The sequence below is a fragment of the Hakea prostrata genome, chromosome 11 (assembly GCF_041222555.1).
Source record: "Hakea prostrata isolate BN-2017 chromosome 11, UWA_Hpros_2, whole genome shotgun sequence".
In the NCBI taxonomy this organism is placed as follows: Eukaryota; Viridiplantae; Streptophyta; class Magnoliopsida; order Proteales; family Proteaceae; genus Hakea; species Hakea prostrata.
In genome coordinates this window covers 6,189,190-6,206,113 of record NC_142610.1, presented here as the reverse complement: position 1 = coordinate 6,206,113, position 16,924 = coordinate 6,189,190, and the positions used below count along the sequence as shown (strand labels likewise).

The 16,924-nt window shown below is 37.6% G+C and overlaps 5 non-coding genes across 5 annotated transcripts; all 5 read right to left on the bottom strand.

Annotated features, from left to right (window-relative positions):
- Window positions 1-2,737: 2,737 nt before the first annotated feature.
- Window positions 2,738-2,809, bottom strand: TRNAD-GUC (transfer RNA aspartic acid (anticodon GUC)). Its single transcript has one exon. It is a non-coding gene; the product is annotated as a tRNA-Asp (tRNA).
- A 2,351-nt stretch (window positions 2,810-5,160) lies between these two features.
- TRNAV-CAC (transfer RNA valine (anticodon CAC)) lies at window positions 5,161-5,233 on the bottom strand. The gene has a single exon. It is a non-coding gene; the product is annotated as a tRNA-Val (tRNA).
- Window positions 5,234-6,369: 1,136 nt separating this feature from the next.
- On the bottom strand, window positions 6,370-6,441 carry TRNAD-GUC (transfer RNA aspartic acid (anticodon GUC)). Its single transcript has one exon. It is a non-coding gene; the product is annotated as a tRNA-Asp (tRNA).
- Window positions 6,442-9,259: 2,818 nt separating this feature from the next.
- TRNAV-CAC (transfer RNA valine (anticodon CAC)) lies at window positions 9,260-9,333 on the bottom strand. The gene has a single exon. It is a non-coding gene; the product is annotated as a tRNA-Val (tRNA).
- Window positions 9,334-13,269: 3,936 nt separating this feature from the next.
- TRNAD-GUC (transfer RNA aspartic acid (anticodon GUC)) lies at window positions 13,270-13,341 on the bottom strand. Its single transcript has one exon. It is a non-coding gene; the product is annotated as a tRNA-Asp (tRNA).
- Window positions 13,342-16,924: the final 3,583 nt, after the last annotated feature.

Here is a 16,924-nt window from a genome sequence, read left to right as displayed (position 1 = left end):
TGACAGTTGCTGATAAGGGGGTTTCTGCAGCTTTGTAAATCCAACATCCCATTGTTAGTCAAGACAACAAGGGTATACTTCTTTTGTGAAAGATATTTACTTTGATCTGGTCTACCTAAATGGTAAGTTGTAACAAAGCTTGCCTAGAGTTTTTATCTCAAATTCTGTACTTGGAAAAGCTTACTCAGTTTTTTAATCTCTAACTTTGGCTAACAGGAGTGAGGTTGTTGGCACATTGTTGCCATTATTTTCAAAACCGTATGTGTATTGCTTGTTGTCAAAACATTGTTGTCCACACATTTTCTTAGTCTAGCACAGTAAGCAGAGCAGCAGTACAGATGGCAGCTGTGAGCCTAAAGGTGTACACGCACTTCTCTATCATAGCAAGGCATCACAAGTGAAATGACAGAATCACCTTTTTTTTTTGGGGGGGGGGGGGGGGCTGGCAGAGGCAGAGAGTTGAAGTGGCAGTGAGTACAATGCTTATGGCTGAATGAGAACAAGACACATGGTAACTTGGCACTGATGTGGCAGGGTATGAAGTTACTTGGCTTTGCTTTATACTGTTATTTTGTAGTTGACAACATATGGCAGCTAACATTTCCTCCATGCTCTGGACTTGAATTTTTCACCTAGACTCTAATCTTATTAATTGGCTGTTATCATTGTCCCCTCTTTCTTTCCCATTGTTTATTCAGGTGTCTTGCTCTGTGCAGGATCATATATCCCAAAATTAAAAAGATCAGGATGGGTTTTTGGTATTTTTTCGGATGACAACTTTCTTATCATCAATTCCGGCTGGTCTTGTTTGGACCTGCAGATTGAGACTGAGTTTGTTACTGTTGAGGTTGGACTAATCAGACACAACTTCTTTCATGTCGTTGTATTAAGGAAATGTGGTGAAGTTAGCAGGAGGTTCTTGATCTTCAATAGGACGCGTCTACAACACCTCGGCTGCTAGCTCTTGTACCCAACTTTTTGGCCATCACTCAACAGTCTTCTGGTGTTCATTTCTTGCATTTTAAATCCATTCGCTTTAGGAAAAGGCTTAAAATGTTGGCTAATAGATGAATGGTCGGGAGTGAGGGATTTTCTCTCTGACTTTGGATGTAAAAACACAAACAGGTATGAATATCTAACCTGTTTATTTATTTTTTATCTTCGAAGAGATAAAAATGTAGCAACACTCAACTTCTCATGGTGACTGGGTAGGTTCAGATGGAGTCAACCTTGGAGCCATCTGGGGCATTCCAAATTACTTGATTTTTAGTAGAGGAAACATATTAGAGACCTGTAGTGCTTTGAGTCCTCTCTCCAATGCATTTGGAATTCCATTGTGATGTCAAATGAAGAGGTTATGAAGGGTTCCTTATATTTTCTCCGGAAAGGAGCAAAATGGAGGAATTCAGGTGTTAAAGGACCAGTAATAATGATGTCTGGTGTTGTTCAAGGGTGTGGAGGCCAGTGGCTAGCCTGGTTGGATGATAGTTAAAACATAAAAAGCTGCATCACCATGGCTGCTAAGTCATTTGGTGATGGTGTGTGTAGTAAAGTGATGGAGTTTTTACTTACCTTATTGTTAGAATAAAGAGGAACCAGAACATAAGAAGTGAAGATCTGTGTCTGCTTTCCGGGAAAATTGGAAACAGACCATACTGAATTCTGGGTAAAAGATTTCACTTCAACCAAACCTAATCTAAGCGACTTCCACTAGTAGTCTCCATGGGGAAATCCACACTATCCCCCACAAAAACAAAAAAAAGAAAAAGAAAAAGAAAAAGAAAAAAAGACACATCATTTGCCCAAAAAGAAAAAGAATATTAGTGTGACTGTATGTAAGATACTATTGAGGTTAGCCTTATTAGGTGGTTGGCAGTATATAAGCCAGCTGCAATGACATGGACCAAATTAAGAACAGAGAGAAATGAGAACCTTGCTTTGTCTTCACCAACCAATGGATGACAAACACGTGGCACTGACTGAGTTTTTTCTATTCTTAGCTAGGTTGTGGTGCAATCCCAATTCCCTTGTGCTGCTTCTCACAGGTTTCCTTGACAAAATGAGGTAAGAATTCAAGATAAGGGTAAGCAGAATAGTAACAGAAGAGGTTGACATGGGCCATCCTGTCACAGCATTCCTTGCTGAAGCTGATTTGTTTGGGGCGGTTGTGAATTCGCTCAAAATGTCTTCCCACTTGGTGGTGCTCTCTTGTTGGGAACTCTGTCATTAAGTAGTGATTCACACAAGGTTCAACACCTTCCAGATAAAGACTACATGGCAGTCGTGGTGGATCCTCTATGTGGATCCAATGTCTGGTTTTGCTCTCTGGAGCCATGGTTACATGACTTACGTCCACCTCCGCTGTCAGCCGCACACCAGGAGGAGAAACAACAGCACAGAAAAGAGCACCCTTGGTGGGGGCGGTGTTCTCAGGCTCACCATGATATATAGAAATTCCTTTTATGTTCTTCCTTTCTTCTTGGTTTTGCTGTGTTGTGGGTTCTCTGCAACTCAGTTTTTATAGGGAAGAAAGATTGGACCTGCCTTAATTTGAGAGATGTTTCTCTATATGTAATCAATGATACGTTGTAATGCTTTATTTATTAAGACGATTTATTTGATTTCACCTGCTAAACCTGTCTGTCAAGACTGAGTAACAACATTCACTGATGTTTTAATGCTGTCATAAACAGAAACCGAAACAAAATTTCCTTCGGGTGATTAAAAAATTTGCATTCGCCGTTGCCGGGGATCGAACCCGGGTCACCCGCGTGACAGGCGGGAATACTTACCACCATACTACAACGACTTTGATGTACATGAGGCGGCAATTTTTTATTCTTTGATATAACCTCTTCTTTCTTTCTTTCTAATATCACGAAACTTGCTCGATTAAATGGACCATAAAATTAGCCACATAAGAATTTTATTTACTAAAGTAATCACGGTCCGTACTCCGTAGCATCGATTCTCCCTATTATTTTGCGATACCATCCAGTTGTTGCACAACACCCTCTTCCCTTGTGCACACTACCATCTATTTTTTCTACAACTTCCTTCCTTGACCATCCACTCCATTGTCAACCTCCTTCTGTTGCAACCAAGGTATGAAGTCTTGCCTGAGCTCGTTGGTTGGCTACCTGGCGAACTAGGAGAACCAGCGAAATCTCGTCCACTGACATATACCTGCAATGTTATATGGCATATTTGCAAAACATTAGTATGTTTTGTAAAGTTTAAAAAATTAATAAAATAATATGACATATTCCTGCAAAACGTCAGTTAGTCAAGTCATGTACTCATGTTTAGGTTTAATCATTTTTCACTTTTTTTTTTTTTTTTAATTACAATTCCATGGTTCTACAAGAACCACCTATGTGGCTCAAATGCAAAGCGTAAATGTCAAAATAATATAAAAATCATTTTCATCAGTTTATCTTCTTCACAGGGAAGTTCGGTCATCGGTGATGGAAGGGTTTTTTTTTCCAGATCAGAAGAGAAGAGATGATTGTTAGAGACGACAATTGTGAGATAAACGAGCTCAACATGGAGAGGTGCGACGGCGAGCAAATTATCAAGAGAAGGAGAACAATCAAGTTGGTGAAATAATGTCGTCTCTCACAACATTTCTTAGATTCGACAGAGATTATCGTTGATATTTTGCTGGTTTGACCAATTTTCGACAATTTTGGAAGATTTTCTGGCATGATTGAGTAATTTCGCTAATTTTGCTTTTCCAGGCAAAGAGTTTGTGTTCAATGATTTTACACTATCTGCGCTTCAATTAAGAGTTTCTCAATCTAAAAATCAAATTTACAAAGCTATGATTTATCTTTTTACTTTCCGTTTTCTTCTTTGTTTACTTACTTGACGGCATTGGTCATCCCAAAAAACACGGGAGAGAGGAGACATAACCATCCTCTCCGTAGCAGAGCGGCGTTGGTTCCAAGAAGGGGAAAGGAGAGCTGAGAGGGAACCGGTCGGTCTTGATGAGGTGGAAGATGAGGGTAAAAATGACTTGTTATTCTTGATCAAAGGGTATAAATATCCGAAGAGAGGAATAAACATTATTTTGACTACTTTTGTAAATTTAAACTTGTTTTTATTTTGTTTTGTAACTGAAACATTGAGGGCTATTTTGCAACGAGAAATCTAAAATTAGCTAATCATGTAATTTTCCCTTAATAAATCAAATTCTGGTCACAAAAGAGGAAAACACATTTTTGTAAGAGGAAATTACATTTACTATCCCTAAAAAAATCAATTTTAGATTCGCCCTATTGTTAAGAGTTGAAAGCTATAAATGGACAGCTTTGCTTTGAAACAGTAAGGGGAGCATCTGTAATTGGATTTTTTTTCTTCCAAAGGTAGTAGATGTAATTGATTACAAACACAGGGTTCTGTATGTAATTTACCCTTTTAAAATGAAGAATATTAGATTAAAAAAAAAATTTAGTGTTTGATTCATCCAAATCTAGATTTACGGCACTTTTCCTCTAATCTATTTTGTTTTCTAATACTAATTGGTAAAGAAAACCCCAATTGTTTTGCCATGAATTCGTTCTTGTGAGTAGAAGAGCATATAAAGTAGAAAAGGAGAAAGTTGGAGGCTTTTTACCCTTTTAGCCGGATTTCTAGTGACTGAATTCCGAATTTCTAGTAAGGAGCTGCAATTTTTGAAGTATTTGTTCTTCATCACTCTAAACTAGGTTGAATCTTTCTCACTTTTTGAAGTATTTGTTCTTCATCACTCTAAACTAGGTTGAATCTTTCTCACTAATTAGTTCCAATGCATGTCTTTTTCTTTTACTATTAAGGCATGGTTGAATGCTTCCAGGTTTTTAATGTTGAGGCCTTCATTTCTTTTGGGTTGACAGTTGTGCTCCCTAAACCCACAGTATGTAAATAATTTTCTCTCTCTCCATTAGACAAGTAGAATCTCCTATTTCTCTGAATTCCTAGTCATTCAACTTACTGCTAAAATATGTCAAAGTAGGTCGGTCAATTTTAAAAAAAATTTCAATTTCTCTGAATTCCTAGTCATTCAACTTACTGCTAAAATATGTCAAAGTAGGTCGGTCAATTTTAAAAAAAATTTCAATAATTGTTTTTACTTATTTTCTTTTCTGCTTTTTATTATCATAGCAGCTAATTACTAAATGTCTGAGCCCGGGTTCGAACCGGGACCTCTAGTGTGTGAGACTAGCGTGATAACCAACTACACCACCCAGACAAGATGTTCTAGAAGTTTCCATTTATATAATTTAAATGGTAATACGTGTCCTAAGAAGCCACTCAAGACAGGGCTCTGAAATACACCTAAGGGTTTTTATGGAAATAGAAAGAAAAATGCCATACACTAGGGAGGCTCAAGAGTTACAAATCATCTCCTTAGGGTCAGGACTTTGCCCCAGTGTATAAGTTACCCTCTTCCCCCGTATATGCAAGTTACATTTTTCCAAAAACATTAAAAGAAAAAGAAAAGAGAAAGTGAGAAAGACATGTATAGTGTAACGGAGGAGTAACGAACAAAGGACGGATCATCATTTTCCAATGGAGGAGAACCTTGTGGCACTGAGTTTTTCTATTCTTGGCTAGGTTGTGGTGCAATCTCAAATCCCTTCTGCTGCTTCTGACAGGTTTCCTTGACAAACCCAGGAAAAAATTCAAGATAAGGGTAAGCAAAATTAAAACAGAAAAGGTTGACATGCGCCATTATGTCACAGCATTCCTTGCTGAAGCTGATTTGTTTTGGGGGATAATGAATTCCCTTAAAATATCTTGCCACATGGTGATGCTCTCTTGTTAGGAGCTCTGTCATTATGTAGTCATTCACACAAGGTTTAACACCACCTTCCAGGTACAAACTACATGGCAGTCGTGGTGGATCATCTATGTGGATCCAATGTCTGGTTTTGCTCTCTGGAGCTATCGTTGCCGCTGCCATCGCCGCACACACCAGGAGGACAGATAACAGCACAGAAAAGGGTGTTCTTAGACTGATCACCATGATAAAAACTCTTTTTTTATATATGTTCTTCCTTCTTCTTCTTCTTGGGTTTGTTATGCTGCATGTGGGTTCTCTGCAACTCAGTTTTTATAGGGAAGAATGGCCCTGGCTTAAGTCGAGAGCTAGCTGTTTCTCTTATGTAATTAAGATACTTTATAATGCTTTCATTAAGATGATTTATTTGACTTCACCTGCTAAACCTGACTGTCATGACCGAGTAACATCCACTGATGTTTTAATGCTTTCATTAACAACATTTGTAACAAACTTTTCTTTTGGTTCTACTTCTACAAAATAAAGAAAAGAAGGAGGAAAAAAAAAAAAAATAAAAATTCTTTGGATGATTCAAAAACATAATTCGCCGTTGCCGGGGATCGAACCCGGGTCACCCGCGTGACAGGCGGGAATACTTACCACTATACTACAACGACTTGCTCATGTATGCATTTCAGTTTTGTAAAATAATATCAGTTAAATTTCAGCCTTTAATTTTATGCTACTGAGAAATTATGATTTGGGTTGTAGTGTTTTACGTAGGCACCTTACATAAAGATTAGTATAAAGAAAAGTGCTAATAGTTACATTTAGTAGATCAGCTAAAAAACATATAAAATGTAAAGGGTCAAGGATTTTGAGATGGAATTGGAAGCATTTCCACCAGCAAATTCTGAGTCAATCCATAGTTGCTGAATTGCACAGTGCTCAAATTTTGCTTGGTGAATATCAGCTACAATCCTTCCATAATCTTTGCGTCCTTTAAGTCAAAAAGGCATGTATCCACCCTGCTATTTTCAAGTTTATTGTTGTGGATCAAAAGGACATCCCATCTCCAGCTTGTCAACCCAGGTAGTTGAAACCTTGCAACCATTAAGACTGTGTTAGGTTTAATTAAGAACAGTAGATGGGTAAGGGAAGAGTATAGACCTGAATCATGATCTTGTGTGTTGTGAATGTCAAATACTTAATTAACTCATGCTATGATAGCGAACCAGGTGGTTCTAATTAACTACAAGGCCAAAGCCCATAAATTAATAGTAATTTGAACTTCCTCAGGTTTGGGGACTTTAGTTTGATGTGCAAATTGGTTTCTTGCTTGCCAAATATAATAGAAATTGATCACAAGAGTAGAGTAGTGCCAGTTCAGCATTGGGGTTATTCTATTTTAAGTCATCACTCTAGGCAATACAAACATCTAACACTGAATCAGTAGCTATGTGTTCAGAGCAAATGTTAAGTATTCCAGCAATTAGAATATGTTTTGAAAAACTACAGCTAGGATTTTTTATCTGTAGGTCCTACAGGATTTGTAGTGGTAAAGCAGCTCCTGACGGGATGATGATCCGGATTCTCCTCTCCAAGAAGGGGAAAGGAAAGCTGGGAGGGAACCGGTCGGTCTTGGTGAGGTGGAAGACGAGGGTAAAAATGACTTTTTATTCTTGATCAAAGGGTAAAAATGTCCGAAGAAAGGAATAAACATTATTTTGGCTACTTTTGTAAACTTAAATTTGTTTTTATTTTGTTTTGTTAACTAAAACATTGAGGGCTATTTTGTAAAGAGAAATCTAAAATTAGCTATTCATGTAATTTTCCCTTAATAAATCAATTTCTGGTCACAAAAGAGGAAAACACATTTTTTTAAAAGGAAAATTACATTTACTATCCCTAAAAAAATCAATTCAATTGTAGATTTGCCCTAATGTTAAGAGTTGAAAGCTATAAATGGACAGCTTTAGTTGAAATAGTAAGGGAGCATCTGTAATTGAATTTTTTCTTCTTCCCAAAGGTAGTAGATGTAATTGATTGCAAACACAGGGTTCTGTATGTAATTTATCCTTTTTGAAATGAAGAATATTAGAGTAAAAAAAATAAATAAATCAGGTGTTTGATTCATCCAAATCTAGATTTGCGGCACTTTTCCTCTAATCTATTTTGTTTTCTAATACTGATTGGTAAAGAAAACCCCAATTGTTCGGATTTTTGTTCGCGGCAGAGTGGATATCTTCCGCGCACTGCCGCGGACACGACACGTGTTGTTTTATTATCATACGGCCAAAATGAAAAAGCGGGTGTGAATGTAAAATAAACTTCTACTTTTTTTTGTGGTAATCAAATAAACTTCTACTTTACACTTTAGGCTTTAAGGTTTTTAAATTTACAGTTTTGTTTTAACTTCCCTATACGTCTGAGTCGGCGGCAATATTAGCTAGAGACTTGGAGTCGGTCACGATACATCATCATCCTTCAAATTATTACCTCATCAGGCCAATTGAATCACCAAATGTCATCTTTCAAGCGTCATCCACCATCAGTAGAATCATACAGAGAACTTAGATTCACCGGAACAAGCATGCAAGGTGGCGATCTTCGAAATTGTGCCAAGACAACAGAAGGAAAAGAATCATAGCTTAGAGCCATGATGAGAAAGAAATAGAAAAATTGAAATAATTCGAAGAAGACCAGTGGCAATGGAAAGTTCGCTCATCGCCGACTCAGATGTATAGGGATGTTAAAACGAAAGTGTAAATTTAAAAACTTTAAAGCCTACATTGTAAAGTAGAAGTTTATTTTACGTTCACACCCGCTTTTTCATTTTGGCCGCAGGATAATAAACAACACGTGTTGTGTCCGTGGCAGTGCGCGGAGAATATCCGCTTTGCCGCAAACAAAAATCCCAATTCTTCTGCCATGAATTCGTCCTTGTGAGTAGAAGAGCATATAAAGTAGCAAAGGAGAAAGTTGGAGGTTTTACCATTTTGGCCGGAAACTGTGCGACAATCGTAGGGCTGCTTTTGAGTATTGTTCTTCACCTCTAAACTAGCTGATCTTTCCGATATCCCTGCTTCTTTTCTTTTCTTTTTTTTACTATTAGGTGGTTGAGCTTCGGTTTTATGTTGGGCCCTTTCTTTTGGGTTGGTTGTTCACCCCGTGGTGTTTTCTCCCATTACACAAGTAGAATTTCTTATTTCTCTGAATTCCTAGTCATTCAACTTACTGCTAAAATATGTCAAAGTAGGTCAATTTTCAAAAAAAAATACAATAAAATTTTTATAAAATTTTCCCCTTATTTTCTTTTCTTCTTTTTATTATCCCAACAGCTAATTATTAAGTCTATGAATATTATTGGATATATGGCAATTTGGAACAAACATAAAGATAAGTTCTTACTATACCATTAAATTTAAAAGAAAAAAAAAAATAAAATAATGAAACACTGAAAACCCAAAAGAATCGACAATGTATAAATTCAAATGTCTGAGCCCGGGTTCGAACCGGGGACCTTTAGTGTGTGAGACTAACGTGATAACCAACTACACCACCCAGACAAGATGTTTTAGAAATTTCCATTTATATAATTTAAATGACAATACGTGTCCCAAGAAGCCACTCAAAGCAGGGCTCTGAAATACACCTAAGGGTTTTTACGGAAAAAGAAAAGAAAAATGCCATACACTAGGGAGGCTCAAGAGTTACAATTCTCCTTCTGTTTTTGAGACCTTGGAAATTTTTAAGAAAGAAAAAAATTCCGAAACAAAAAGTCTGATAAGTGTTTTGTCTACGGACAAACATGTCACTTTGCAAAGAATTGTCCTCGAAAAGATCTCCGGCAAAAGCAGGCGAACCTTCTTCATATGATTCAGCAATTTTCTTCAGAAACTCTTCCTGATGACCCTGATGCAGATATTGAATCTCTTTACAGTGTCTGTGATGACACTTTGTTCATGCTTGACCTTCCTGATAATGATGATGTCACTCTCACCATTGACGTTGACACTGATATTATGGAATTTTGTTCAACCTATCAAGCACAGCCCATCCCTGTTCCTCCCCTTTCTCTAATCCCAATGTTACCCCCAACCATACCTCTCAAGATATCTTCTCACCAAATCACCATGCCTTTAGCCCAAGTCTCAATTTCTGAACCATGGTCTCGCCCCACAACAGTAATCGCATTCTTCGATATTGGTGCAACCTTTACCATCATGAATCCTACCCTTCTTCCCGCCTCCTCATGGAAACCCTACCATCAACCCCTGTTAGCAGCCAATGGTGAGTCTTTCACCATAGACCTGATATCTAAAAATCCCATCTCAATCCGACTTTTCCCAACTCTTACCCTTCACCATAGAGTTCTAGGATCTACTCTTCCCGGCAAAGACCTCCTAATAGGTTTTGATCTCCTTAGTACCCTTTGTTTTGTGGAATGGTCTTCCCAAGGTCTAACCTATAGGCAGCACACTCTACCTTGGACCTCAATCCCTCGTCTCTTCATGGTCAACCAAATTGACACCCTAAAACAATTGTTTCTTCTTCACTGTTGTGCCTCTTCTCACACTGAATTTCTACAAAAGTGTCCCCATCCCCTTTGGCACAATCCTGAGTTTTTCATTAAACTTCCCTTCAAGAAAAATGAAGACGTCAATCCTACAAAAGCTAGTCACTCTGGTATGAATCCAGAACATTTGACACTGGCACGTGCGAAAATCTTTGAACTTTTGTCACAACATCTCATTGAACCAACCACTTCACAGTGGGCATGTGAAGCCTTTAATGTAAACAAAAGAACATAACAGTTAAGGCAAAAACTCCTTTTGGTGATCAATCTCCAGCCCTTAAATGCTTTCTTAGCGGATGACAAGTTTCCTTTGCCACAAAGACCAACCCTCCTTGCCAAGCTTTCCTCAGCAACAATTTTCAGCAAGTTTGATCTCAAGGCAGGTTTTGGCCAGTTAGGTATCTCCCCTGAAGATGGGCACAAAATAGCTTTCTACATTCCAAGTCACCATCTACAGTGGACGGTCATACCATTTGGACTCAAAACTACTCCTTCTCTGTTTCAGAAGGCAATGATGAAAATCTATGCTCCCATTGAATCTCAAGCATTGATTTACATTGATGATATTCTCTTGTTTTCAGCTACAGAAGCAAAACATGAACAGCTCCTCAAACAGTTCCTAGATCTTACTCAAACAGCTGGTGTTATGCTTTCTCCTACAAAGTGTACCCTAGCAACATCAGTCATTGATTTTTTTGGGTGTCACTATTCAAAATGGATCTTATGCATTGCAACCCCACATTGGTCAATCCCTTCTAAATTTTCTGGACCAACTTTCTGTAAAACAACTACAGCAGTTCCTTGGCATTGTCAACTACATGCATGAGTTCATTCCTAAAAAGGTGACTTACACTGCAATCTTGTATCAACAATTGAAGAAAAATGCTCCCCCATGGACATCTCTGCATACTCGAGCAGTTCAGCAGTTAAAGTAGATTGCACAGACTCTTCCTCCCCTCCAGATCCCCTCCTCAGGCAATCAAATTCTCCAAACAGATGTTAGTTCTCAGTATTGGTTAGCAGTTCTCCTTGAAGATCTCAATGGCATAAGAAAGATTTGTGGTTACAAAAGTGGCTCTTTCACTCCAGCTGAACAAAACTATCACAGTACTTTCAAAGAAATCCTAGCAGTCAAACGTGGCATTGAAAAGTTCTAATTTAATCTCGTTGGCTATTATTTTTAGATTGAAATGGATATGTCTTCCTTTCCAAAAATGATACAACTGAAGCCCAAGATACTCCCAGATCCTCAGCTTCTCAGGTGGGCACAGTGGTTTAGTAGATGCTCCTTCACAGTCAAACACATCAAAGGCAAACATAATGTATTGGCAGACTTCCTCTCCAGGCCTCTTCATCCCTTACCCCTTACACAAGCCATCCTTCCTCTCTGCTTTCCCATCAACCCGCCTCCCGACAACCCTGATGATAATTCTGATAATGACCTCCAGCCACATCTTAACAATCTTCCTCCATCCATATAACAAGATGTTTCCATCAGAACAATCACAGCCCGATGTATATCTGTTTACAAAGATACCCTTGCGGTACTCATACATAGATATGATATGCATTCCTCATGGTTCCGTTGCCATCCTTCCTACCCATACCTTACCCTTTTTCATATAATATAAATTAGGTTTTTCCCTAAAGAATACACTGAGTCCCCTACAAGATAGCCCTCTCTTTCCCTTGTTTCACAACCTCGGCCTATCTATACCATTATCTTAACCATCCATGTCCCAAAAACTCTGTAGCTTCATTCCTCAATGAATTTTAGTCCCTACCTTGTTGGTATACTTTCTTTTCTGACTACATTCATACCATACTAATCAGGCCATCATCCTTTTCCATCGTGAACCAGATCATCTTCACCCTCAGTTTGTTGACCCTCAGCCTTCCAGCAATTCTCACCTGTTCACCTATTCTCCTACTTTTTCCATCTATGCTGTCAATAATTATGACCTTTATTCAAGGCGTAATGTTCTGTTTGATGAATGGCACCAATTTCAATTGGATATGTGTGAAATGAACCATATTGATATAGCTACTATTCCCCGCCAATTGATTGGCACTATTGATGATGCATGGGCCTTAAATAGCCAACTCCAAGACCCAGATATTATCCATCTTCAGCAAGTTTGGGCAGATTACCAAGTGGATCACTATGATGACTTTCTTGACAATCAGCCTCCAAATGACAATGACTATTATAGCTCAGATTAGTACTGTGTTTTATTCTAAAGTATGAGTATTGTATTTTGGAATTTTATAAAAAAAGAAAAGAAGAAGAAGAAGAAGAAGAAGAAGAAGAAGAAGAAGAAGAAGAAGAAGAAAAGGTCAATATCACTCTAGTGATTGTTGCATTTGCATTTCATTTCAGTTTGATTGTAATTTGAGTTTAATTCTGCATTTGCATTTCAGGTTTCCTTGACAAACACAGGAAAGAATTCAAGATAAGGGTAAGCAAAATTAAAACAGAAGGGGTTTGACATGCGCCATTATGTCACAGCATTCCTTGCTGAAGCTGGTTTGTTTCGGGGGATAATGAATTCCCTTAAAATATCTTGCCACATGGTGATGCTCTCTTGTTAGGAGCTCTGTCATTAGCCATTAGGTCACAGCATTCCTTGCTGAAGCTGATTTGTTTCGGGGGATAATGAATTCCCTTAAAATATCTTGCCACATGGTGATGCTCTCTTGTTAGGAGCTCTGTCATTATGTAGTCATTCACACAAGGTTTAACACTTTCCAGGTACAAACTACATGGCAGTCGTGGTGGATCATCTATGTGGATCCAATGTCTGGTTTTGCTCTCTGGAGCTATCGTTGCCGCCGCCATCGCTGCACACACCAGGAGGACAGATAACAGCACAGAAAAGGGTGTTCTTAGATTGATCACCATGATAAAAACTCTAAAACCATAATTCGCCGTTGCCGGGGATCGAACCCGGGTCACCCGCGTGACAGGCGGGAATACTTACCACTATACTACAACGACGTGCTCATGCTATTATTTTACTATATTTAATTCAGTTTTGTAAAATAATAGCAATCAAATTTCAGCTTTTAATTTTATGCCACTGAGAAATTATGATTTGGGTTGTAGTGTTTTACGTAGGCACCTTACATAAAGATTAGGATAAAGAAAAGTGCTAATAGGTACATTTAGTAGATCAGCTAAAAAACATATAAAATGTAATGGGTCAAGGATTCTAAGATGGAATTGGAAGCATTTCCACCAGCAAATTCTTTGAGTTAATCCATAGTTGCTGAATTGCACAGTGCTCAAATTTTGCTTGGTGAATATCAGCTACAATCCTTCCATAATCTTTGCGTCCTTTAAGTCAAAAAGGCATGTATCCACCCTGCTATTTTCAAGTTTTTATTGTTGCGGATTAAAAGGACATCCCATCTCCAGCTTGTCAACCCAGGTAGTTGAAACCTTGCAACCATTTTAAGACTGTGTTAGGTTTAATTAAGAAGAGTAGATGGGTAAGAGAAGAGTATAGACCTGAATCATGATCTTGTGTATTGTGAATGTCAAATACTTAATTAACTAATGCTATGATAGCGAACCAGGTGGTTCTAATTAACTACAATGCCAAAACCCATAAATTAATAGTATTTAGAACTTCCTCAGGTTTGGGGACTTTAGTTTGATGTGCAAACTGGTTTCTTGCTTGCCAAATATAATAGAAATTGATCACAAGAGTAGAGAAGTGCCAGTTCAGCATTGGGGTTATTCTATTTCAAGTCATCACTCTAGGCAATACAGACATCTAACATTGAATCAGTAGCTATGTGTTCAGAGCAAATGTTAAGTATTCCAGCAATTAGAATATGCCTTGAAAAACTACAGCTAGGATTTTTTATCTGTGGGTCCCACAGGATTTGTAGTGGTAAAGCAACCCCTGACGGGATGATGATCTGGATTCTCCTCTCCAAGAAGGGGAAAGGAAAGCTGGGAGGGAACTGGTCGGTGTTGGCGAGTGGAAGATGAGGGTAAAAATGACTTTTTATTCTTGATCAAAGGGTAGAAATGTCCGAAGAAAGGAATAAACATTATTTTGGCTACTTTTGTAAACTTAAACTTGTATTTATTTTGTTTTGTTAACTAAAACATTGAGGGCTATTTTGTAAAGAGAAATCTAAAATTAGCTATTTATGTAATTTTCCCTTAATAAATCAATTTCTGGTCACAAAAGAGGAAAACACATTTTTTAAAAAGGAAAATTACATTTACTATCCCTAAAAAAAATCAATTGTAGATTTGCCCTACTATTAAGAGTTTTTTTTTTGGGTGCAAGAAAAAACTTAATTAAAGGAAAAATTAGTGCTGAAAGCACTTACATATTGTACGTGATTTAGTACTACAATTAACTAGCTGTGAAGCTGCAAAATGTGCACACTTTTCAAAACACAATTGAAGCACTGGGTTAGGGAAGTCTACAAATTTCACCTGTCTTGTTGTATTAGCTAAATCCATTAACCTTGGTAATTACTCTAAAGACCACTTCTCTTTTGTTTGCCAAGGTAAGAGATGTCTAACTTTATGATAGTTAGTCCAGATCTCGTCTACACTTATCCCCCTTCTTTCCGCTATCTGCATGCCTAACTGTAGGCCAGAAAGTATGGTATCCAATAGTCCATATCGATCCCGCTTTCCAAAATTGATAGACTGTATATGTCCGTCTTTGCAGATCCCAATGCTCCAACCTGTTATTCCTAGGTGCTGGTGAGGAACCCCTGCATATATCAAAATATTTTTGTTAGTTTGAGAAATATGCATACAGAATCATCATCTAGATTATTTAACTCCACGTTATTGTTGCGGAAATCATTATTATTTAGTGAGATGGTTTCTTCATGCCTTTGAAGTTTCAACATTTTAATCCAGTGGTTTGTGTTATATAACACCACCGTTGGATTAGGTGATTTAAGGTTAAACACCCTTTCATTCCTACCCTTCCAAATAAAATAGCATGTTATTATGAATACCGACATGACCCATCGCGCCTTTTCTTTACACAATTGTGATAACATATTGATGCATTGATTGAGAAGCGACGAACTATGCCAGTATTCAGTACGGAACCCTAATGGTCCAGCAGCATGGATTCTTTTTCCCCACTCACATGAAATGAAGATGTGCCATATAGTTTCCTCAGATTTTCCACATATGGCACATTCCGCACTCATATTTGACCACTGAAGTTTTGCCCTAACCGGAACTCCTCCATTTAACACCCTCCAAAAGAAAACTTTAAACTTGGGATGTATGGGAAGTTTCCACATATGTGTCCACTACTTCGCAGATGGCTGGTCATTATTCCCTAACCTTTGTTTCACTATCTCCTTATAGGCAAGTCTAACTGAAAACTCTCCATTTGGAGAGATTAAGGAAGACCAAGAGTCTTCAATATCCGACAGATTGATAGAACTGATTAAAGAAGATAAAGGGTTTGGAAAAAACTCCCTGTTCTGATTCCAATTCTGGAAAGCTTCTACCATTCCAGCTACTGTTGCCTGGCTATCCTACTGTTAAGAGTTGAAAGTTGAAAGCTATAAATGGACAGCTTTGCTGAAATAGTAAGGGAGCATCTGTAATTGGATTTTTTTCTTCTTCCAAAGGTAGTAGATGTAATTGATTGCAAACACAGGGTTCTGTATGTAATTTACCCTTTTTGAAATGAAGAATATTAGAGTAAAAAGAAAAATCAGGTGTTTGATTCATCCAAATTTAGATTTACGACACTTTTCCTCTAATATATTTTGTTTTCTAATACTAATTGGTAAAGAAAACCCCAATTGTTCAGATTTTTGTTTGTGGCAGAGCGGATATCCTCAGCGCACTGTCGCGGACACGACACGTGTTGTTTTATTATCCTACGGCCAAAATGAAAAAGCGGGTGTGAACGTAAAATAAACTTCTACTTTACACTTTAGGCTTTAAGGTTTTTAAATTTACAGTTTTGTTTTAACTTCCCTATACATCTGAGTCGGTGGCAATATTAGCCAGAGACTTGGAGTCAGTCACGATACATCGGCGGCGATTTTTGAAGTATTTGTTCTTCATCACTCTAAACTAGATTGCATCTTTTCCAGTAATTAATTCCCATGCATGCCTTTTTTTTTTTTTTTTTTTTTTTTTTACTACTAAGGCCCATGCTTCCAGGTTTTTAATGTTGAGGCCCTCATTTCTTTTGGGTTGGCAATTGTATTCCAACCCCCAGTATGTAAGTGATTTTTCTCTCCATTACACAAGTAGAATCTCCTATTTCTCTGAATTCCTAGTCATTCAACTTACTGCTAAAATATGTCAAAGTAGGTCAATTTAAAAAAAAAATACAATAATTTTTTTCCTTATTTTCTTTTCTTCTTTTTATTATCACAACAGTTAATTATTAAGTCTATGAATATTATTGGATATATGGCAATTTGGAACAAACATAAAGATAAGTTCTTACTATACGATTAAATTTAAAAGAAAAAAAAAAACATAATAAAACACTGACAACCCCTTTTTTGGGTAAACAACACTAGAAACCCAAAACCTCATATTAGGGGTGTAAATGGATAAC